We start from the raw sequence: 7,509 nt of genomic DNA on the forward strand, positions 1-7,509 counted from the left end.
TATAAATGCATAGGTACTAAAACTCACTAACAAAACGTTTTTACACCTAAACCGCATTTCATTTAGTTTAAGTTATTTGGGTCGTAAAAGCACAAATATATGCATACAAGGAGTCATTTTCATAGTTAGAACTATACAAGAAGTATTAAGACAAGTTGAACACTACGACTAGGTCTCGGAATATGTAATCGGATTTGGGACGAACATAGACTGATCAACTATATTTATTCGAAATCGGACTAATGTATGTCGAGGGATGGTCGTAGTGAGAAACAAGTCAAAACTTACCAAAATAACACTAGTATCAAACATATAAACTTAAATACTATAGGAGTACTTGGTAAATACAATAGTTTAACCTACGTGTCTAGATTTACGTGTATTAATTTCTAGACAATTTTCATATCATTATTCTCGCATAGACGAAATGGCTGGATTCCACCCATCAGGGGATCCCTACTACCCGAATCAGGGCAATGGAGGATAGGTAGAGGAGGACCCCAAAGAGGATGAAGAACCTATAGAGTTGGAGGAGGGGGATGATTGTGGAACAGACTCAGAACCAGAAGTAATCGACCCACCAGTCGCTCAACCTCCCGCAGTTAGGAGAAACTTTCAGGGACCAACTCCCGTCTGGGGAAGTCACCTTCACCATTGGAGCCAACAACAAGGGTTACGTACTCCCTACGGTATGTGTCGGGAATTCTATGACGTCAGGGATGGAGGTTCAGCCGACCGAGCACTCCCAGTCATCGTGGGCAAACTAGCCAATCAGTCCTATCAATCTGGGGTTCAAGCTGACCGGATTTGGGAAGTCAACATGGAGGTACAAGTTCACACTTCCGACATCCGTCGACTGGACAAGTTGTAGGATAATGCCCAAATCCACACCGACACATTCCAAGCACAACTGATTGCAGCCCTCTCTGAGATAAGGGAACAACAAGACGCCTTCGATAGACGTCTTATGGAAGCAAAGCAATCAGACACGGAGTCAAGCTCCAAACGCAACCTTCGACACAAGTAGTACTTGCCGAATCCCAAAAATTCTTACTTTTCTTTAACTTCTGTATCGAAGTTCCTTAGAAGGGTCGAAATTTTCCTAACTTCAAATGTAACTCGGCATGTGTTTAATATATATGAAGAAATTCCTTGTGTGTAAATTCTTTGACTACCACTCAGATTCATGAGTTTATCTATCACTATTCAAACTTTTATTATGAGCCAAACTCTAAACCTTGGGTAGGTCAGTCGAATTTATAAATTTATAAAAATAACAAATTCATTGACACACAACTTCAAATCATTAAAAACTTATGTTCTCCATTCTATTTCCTTAGCAGTAAGATGCCTCCCCGTAGATCTCCATGCCATGGCAACAACGCAACACCTCCACCACCAACACCACCTCCGTCAACGGATAATGCCGCCTTGATAGCTTCTGTAACAGCTGCAGTAACAACAACAATGACACAGATGAGTAATAATGGGTCCGGAAGTGGAGTAAATAGCTCTACGAATGGCCAAAACCTGGGCCGTTTAGGGGACTGCACTTTCAAGGACTTCACCAATAGCAAGCCCATAACTTTTAACGGATCCAGAGGGATAATGGCTCTATCACAATGGATAGAGAAAACAGAAGCGGTTTTCAAGATATGTGCATGTCTGGAAGTGAGCAAGGTAAAATTTTCCACTTGTACATTCTCCGAGAGAGCTCTGACGTGGTGGAATGGCCACGTCAAGTCACTAACTCTGGTAGTGGCAAATTCTATGGGCTGGGAGAATCTAAAGCAAATGTTAATGCAAGAGTAATGTCCAAGGGGCGAAGTACAAAAGCTAGAGCAATAACTTTGGGGCCTTACTATGGTAGGCTCGGACATCACAACCTATACCAATAGGTTTAGTGATATGGCAATCCTTTGCCCAGGCATGGTTGCTCTAGAGAGCAAAAAGATCGAAAGATACATCTGGGGACTGTCACCCCAGATTCGAGGAAGTGTACTAGCTTCCAAACCAGTCACTTTCGATAGCGCCAAACAGTTGCCACAAGCTCTCGGTGACCATGGAATCTGTCAAGGCTTCGTAACTGTTGTCCCGGAGCAAACCATAGGAAACAACAACAACACCAGTACCAAAAACAACAAGAAGAAGAATTTTTGGAACAAGAGGAAAAAGTCAGTTTTCACAGGAACCTTCCAAGAAGCAACAAATAGTGGCAGTCCATCCTGCTACTACCCCCACTGTTGCTCCTGTTACCTCTGCACCAGCAAGGCAATACGCTGGGAACCTACCTGTAACAGCACGGGATCTCAGGTATTGTTAAATTATGTTTTTGGGGTGATTTAAGAGGGGACTCGGCGAGTTTGAGCCTAGACTCGCCGAGTAGGATCGCAGACTTGGTCGCGAGTTCGCGACTGGACTCGACGAGTCCAGATATGGACTCGGCGAGTCTACGCTGTTTAGCGAAAACCCTAACCGTTCAGGTTTGGGACGTATAAAAAGGACTCATTGGCCGTCATTATTCATTTTAGCCTTCTGAGAAGAACCCTAAATCGATTGTGTGCATCTGGAGCAAGGATTATAGGCCATTGTTGATCATAAAAGAGTTGTTGTGCAAGGAAGAGAAGAGATTGGCTAGAGGAGCAGCAAGGGAGTCACATTCTGAGGATTGGGGACACAGAGAATACATCATCCAGGTAAGAATTCGAGTATACTCTGCTATGTTGATGTGATTATGGAATTAGGGTTTATGGAACCCTTTTTGTGAATAGATTGAATGTTACCCTAGTCCCCTAATTGATTGTAACCCTGTATTGGGACCTTTGGAGGTCCAGAATGTCCCATGTCTGTGCATTTCGGGAATTGATGAAGGTTTTGAATTGGAATCCTTATGCCTTAGTTCAAAATGTGAATTATGAATCATAGGGTGTATCATGAGCACTGAAATGAGGACCTTACGTGGTGGATCAGCCTAGGAAGGCCAGACCTAGGAATGGTCGGAGCGGTTTTGACCTTAGGATGCAGTTTGAGCAGTTGCATGGCATGGACTCGCCGAGTTCGACGATCAGACTCGGCGAGTAGCTTGAAGATTTACTGGGACTCGTCGAGTTGTTCTTCAGACTCGGCGAGTTGAGTCAGGGTGGCCCTGCGATTCTTCCAGGAGTAACTCGTTGGGTCAAGGAGGATACTCGACGAGTAGAAAGGGAATCTCAGAGAATTGGAGGACGTCTAGACTCGCCGAGTCGCCATGGCACTCGCCGAGTCCGGTCGAGTTGACCGTTGACCGTTGACCATTGACCAGAGTTGATCTAAGTTTGACTTCTTAGGGATAGTCACAATTAGAAGATATAAGTGTTAATGAGAAATATGTGATGTTATAGGGAGGTTGTAGCTAGACGGATTGTGCACGAGTGATTTCAGGATTTGCTAACTTTCAGCACTCACGAGGTGAGTCTTCTCACTATACTGTACCCGGAAGGGTTTGACTGTGTGACCGGAAGGTCAGATATGATATGTGATATGTATGCTATATGTGGTAAGTTATTTGTTATATGTGCTATGTATGTTATGTGGGCCGGAAGGCAATATGTTATGGGCCGGAAGGCGATCATGTTATGGGCCGGAAGGCGTTGTGTTGAGGACCGGAAGGTCAGGGCCTGGAAAGGCGTATGTGCGTAAGTTGTATATTGGGGAACTCACTAAGCATTTATGCTTACAGTTGTTATGTATGTGTTTCAGGTACTAGTGAGGACCGTGGGAAGGCGCCGGCGTGATCGGTACACACTGAAGAATGTTTTTATGATCTTGGGATTTAGACAATTTGTATTTGACATGACACTTAAATTATTTATGCCTTGTTTTGAATGGAAATACTTTATTTTTAAAATGTTAAATTTGTTTGAAAATTTGCGTTGTTACAATTGGTATCAGAGCCTTGGTTTGAGGGATTCGGGTGCACCTTCGGGAGTAACTGAACTCAAACCGAGGATTTGAGGAAAACTTTTTAAATAGAGGCATAAACTTTTGTAAATGGTTTTGTGGTAAGCAAGAAAGAAGCAGTGTGTACGATTAGTCAGCGCCCGAACGGTAAAGATCCCCGAAATACCTTACAATATTATATGATATGAATTGTTATGCATGCTAGAAGACTAGGTATTCATGATAGGACTAGAGTGGCCTGATTTGTGATGCCTTAGTCTAGGAAAGTTTGCCGATATGAGATGCTTTGCTAGTGTGCGAGTAGATAGTGCATAACAGAAGTAGAGTACTCACTATCCGGGGTTTGGGGAGGAAGATTTGGGATGAATGCTGATGCGGTGTGGTCGGTAGTATTGGGCCCGTACTACCGAAGACACCGGGTCAGTGGGAGACCCAAGTAAGAATCCCTGGATATCGGAGACTGAGTAGGGTTGTGTTATCGAGTACGATTATACTCGATGGGGTCTCTGATAGTTTTATGTTGTATTTCAGAGACATCATGGTTAGACCACGCCACAGAGCGAGTTCGAGCGGTGTGAGTGACGAGGAGATTCGTCAGATGATTCACGAGGAGGTAGTTGCGGCGATCCGGGCTGAGATCCCAGAGATGTTTGGGTCTATTAAGACCACCCTGATGGAGACGTTTGAGGAGCGGTACGCCGCATTGACTGAAGTTGCAGCTGCTGCAGCTACCGCAGCTGTGGCCGCTGCCAGGCCACAGGGGGGTGACTCGTTGCTGTTCCGGGAGTTCAGCAACACGAAGCCACCTGAGTTCGATGGGACGCAGGATCCGATTGCTGCGATGAGGTGGATCGCGGATATAGAGGGGTGCTTCTACACTTGTTCATGCCCGGAGCACCTGAGGGTACGGTTCGCTTTGAACCAGCTCCGTCTAGGAGCGAAGGACTGGTGGAAGTTCGTGACGGCGAACTTCACTTTGGCAGAGATTACAGCAGTGACATGGGAGGGGTTTACTGCCATGTTCAGGGATGAGTACGTTCCCCCGGTGGAGAGGGAACGATTGGTTTAGGAGTTCTTAACCCTCAAGCAGGGTACTGATTCGGTTGCGGCAATCACGCGGAAGTTTCATGAGAGGGCGATGTTCTGCCCCGAGCTGGTGTCCACAGAGCAGGCTCGGATGAGCCGGTACTTGGGAGTTTTGAGGAGGGATATCCGGGAGTTTGTGTCAAACTCCACCTATCATACTTTTACTGAGCTTCAGGCGAATGCCAGGAAGCGTGAGATCGAGTTGGAGACCCAGGCCTGGGAGGAGGCCGAGTCTCAGCAGGTGGACCGGCGGCCGGGTCAGTCTCAGCCAGTAGCCAAGCGGACCAAGTCCGCCGATTCGAGGACGGGAGGTCCGAAGGGCCGCACTTGCGGAAAGTGCGGCAAGGGTCACGATGGGGCGTGTCGAGCTGGTGCTTGCTACAAGTGCGGCAAGGAGGGGCACATTGCTAGGGAGTGTCCCAAGGGGTTTATGGTTTGCTTTCATTGCAACCAGACCGGCCACCGGAAGGCCGAGTGCCCTCAGCTTCGTCAGGGATCTGCACCTACTGCCAGGACTACTGAGACTCGACCGGTGAAGGTCGACGCCCCGAGGGCTCGTGGGAGAGCCTTTCAGCTGACTGCAGAGGAGGTCCGCGCTGCGCCCGATGTCGTGGCAGGTATGCTGTAATTCATGTATTTATTTTAATGTCGAGATCTTATGCTTATGTTATTATATGCGTAGGTACTTTCCTTGTGAACTCTGTGCCTGCTCTAGTGTTATTTGACTCGGGTGCGAGTAGGTCCTTTGTATCTTTAGCCTTTAGTCAGCATATCAGCGTTAGTCGTGAGTCGTTGAGCCGACCTTTGAGAGTTTCTATAGCTGACGAGAGAGTGATTTGTGCCACAGAGGTTCTTCGGGGGTGCATGCTAGAGATTTTCGGGGTTGAGTTCCCTATTGATCTGATTCCTATTGCGATGGGTGATGTCTGTGTCATCGTGGGCATGGACTGGTTGAGCCGATTCGGCGCTGTCATCGACTGTGAGCGTCAGCTGGTGACTATACGAGACCATAGTGGGGGAGTCCTTTCGGTGTACGGCGAGGGTACCCGTTCAGGATCAGCTTTTTGTTCGGCCGCTAGGGCGAGGCAGTGTCTACAGCAGGGCTGTAAGGGTTTTGTGGCGTATGTGATGGATACGCGGGAGGTTTCCGAGAGACCGAGGTCAGTTGAGGAGGTCCCAGTGGTGCATGAGTTCCCAGATGTTTTCCCCGAGGAGCTGCCGGGAGTGCCTCTTGTGAGGCAAGTAGAGTTTGGTATCGACCTGGTTCCGGGGGCCGCGCCTATTTCTAAGGTGCCTTATCGTCTTGCACCTCCAGAGATGCAAGAGTTGTCCTCGCAGCTCCAGGAGTTGCTGGGGAAGGGATTCATTCGGCCGAGCAGCTCGCCGTGGGGAGCACCTATTCTGTTCGTCAAGAAGAAGGATGGTTCACACCGGATGTGCATTGACTACCGGGAGTTGAACAAGTTGACGGTCAAGAACCGTTACCCGTTACCGAGGATCGATGACTTATTCGATCAGTTGCAGGGAGCATCTTGGTTTTCCAAGATCGATCTGAGGTCAGGGTACCATCAGGTGAGAGTGCGGGATGAGGACGTCCAGAAGACAGCGTTTAGGACGCGATATGGGCATTATGAGTTTATAGTGATGCCATTTGGGCTCACCAATGCCCCGGCGGTGTTCATGGATCTCATGAACAGGGTATGTAGGCCGATGTTGGATCGGTCAGTGATTGTATTTATCGACGACATTCTGGTGTATTCGAGATCTAGAGAGCAACATGAGGAGCATTTGAGGGAGGTCCTTGAGATATTGAGGTCGGAGAAGCTTTATGCAAAGTTCTCCAAATGTGACTTCTGGTTGCGGGAGGTCCAATTTCTAGGACACGTTGTTAATCAGGAAGGAATATTGGTCGATCCGGCCAAGGTTGAGGCGGTGATGAGTTGGGAGGTGCCGAAGTCACCCTCCGAGATCAGGAGTTTCCTTGGGCTGGCAGGGTATTATCGGAGATTCATTAAAGATTTCTCCAAGATAGCAGTGCCGCTCACCAGATTGACCCGGAAGGGTGTTGCATTCTCATGGGGACCCGAGCAGCAGACCTCCTTTGAGACACTTCGCCAGAGGTTGTGCGAAGCCCCGGTATTAGCTCTCCCGGACGGGATGGAAGATTTTGTAGTATACTGCGACGCATCAATTTCGGGACTGGGTGCAGTGTTGATGCAGAGGGGTCATGTGATAGCTTATGCGTCGAGGCAGCTGAAGCCTCATGAGGCGAGATATCCCACGCATGATTTAGAGTTGGGGGCAGTAGTGTTTGCTCTCAAGATTTGGCGTCACTTCCTGTATGGGGTTCGATGTACGATATACACGGACCATAAGAGCTTGAAGTATTTAATGGATCAGCCCAACCTAAATATGCGTCAGAGGAGGTGGTTGGATGTGGTCAAGGATTATGATTGTGAGATCCTGTACCACCCAGGCAAGGCT

This window comes from Lactuca sativa, chromosome 1 (assembly GCF_002870075.4).
Source record: "Lactuca sativa cultivar Salinas chromosome 1, Lsat_Salinas_v11, whole genome shotgun sequence".
NCBI lineage: Eukaryota > Viridiplantae > Streptophyta > Magnoliopsida > Asterales > Asteraceae > Lactuca > Lactuca sativa.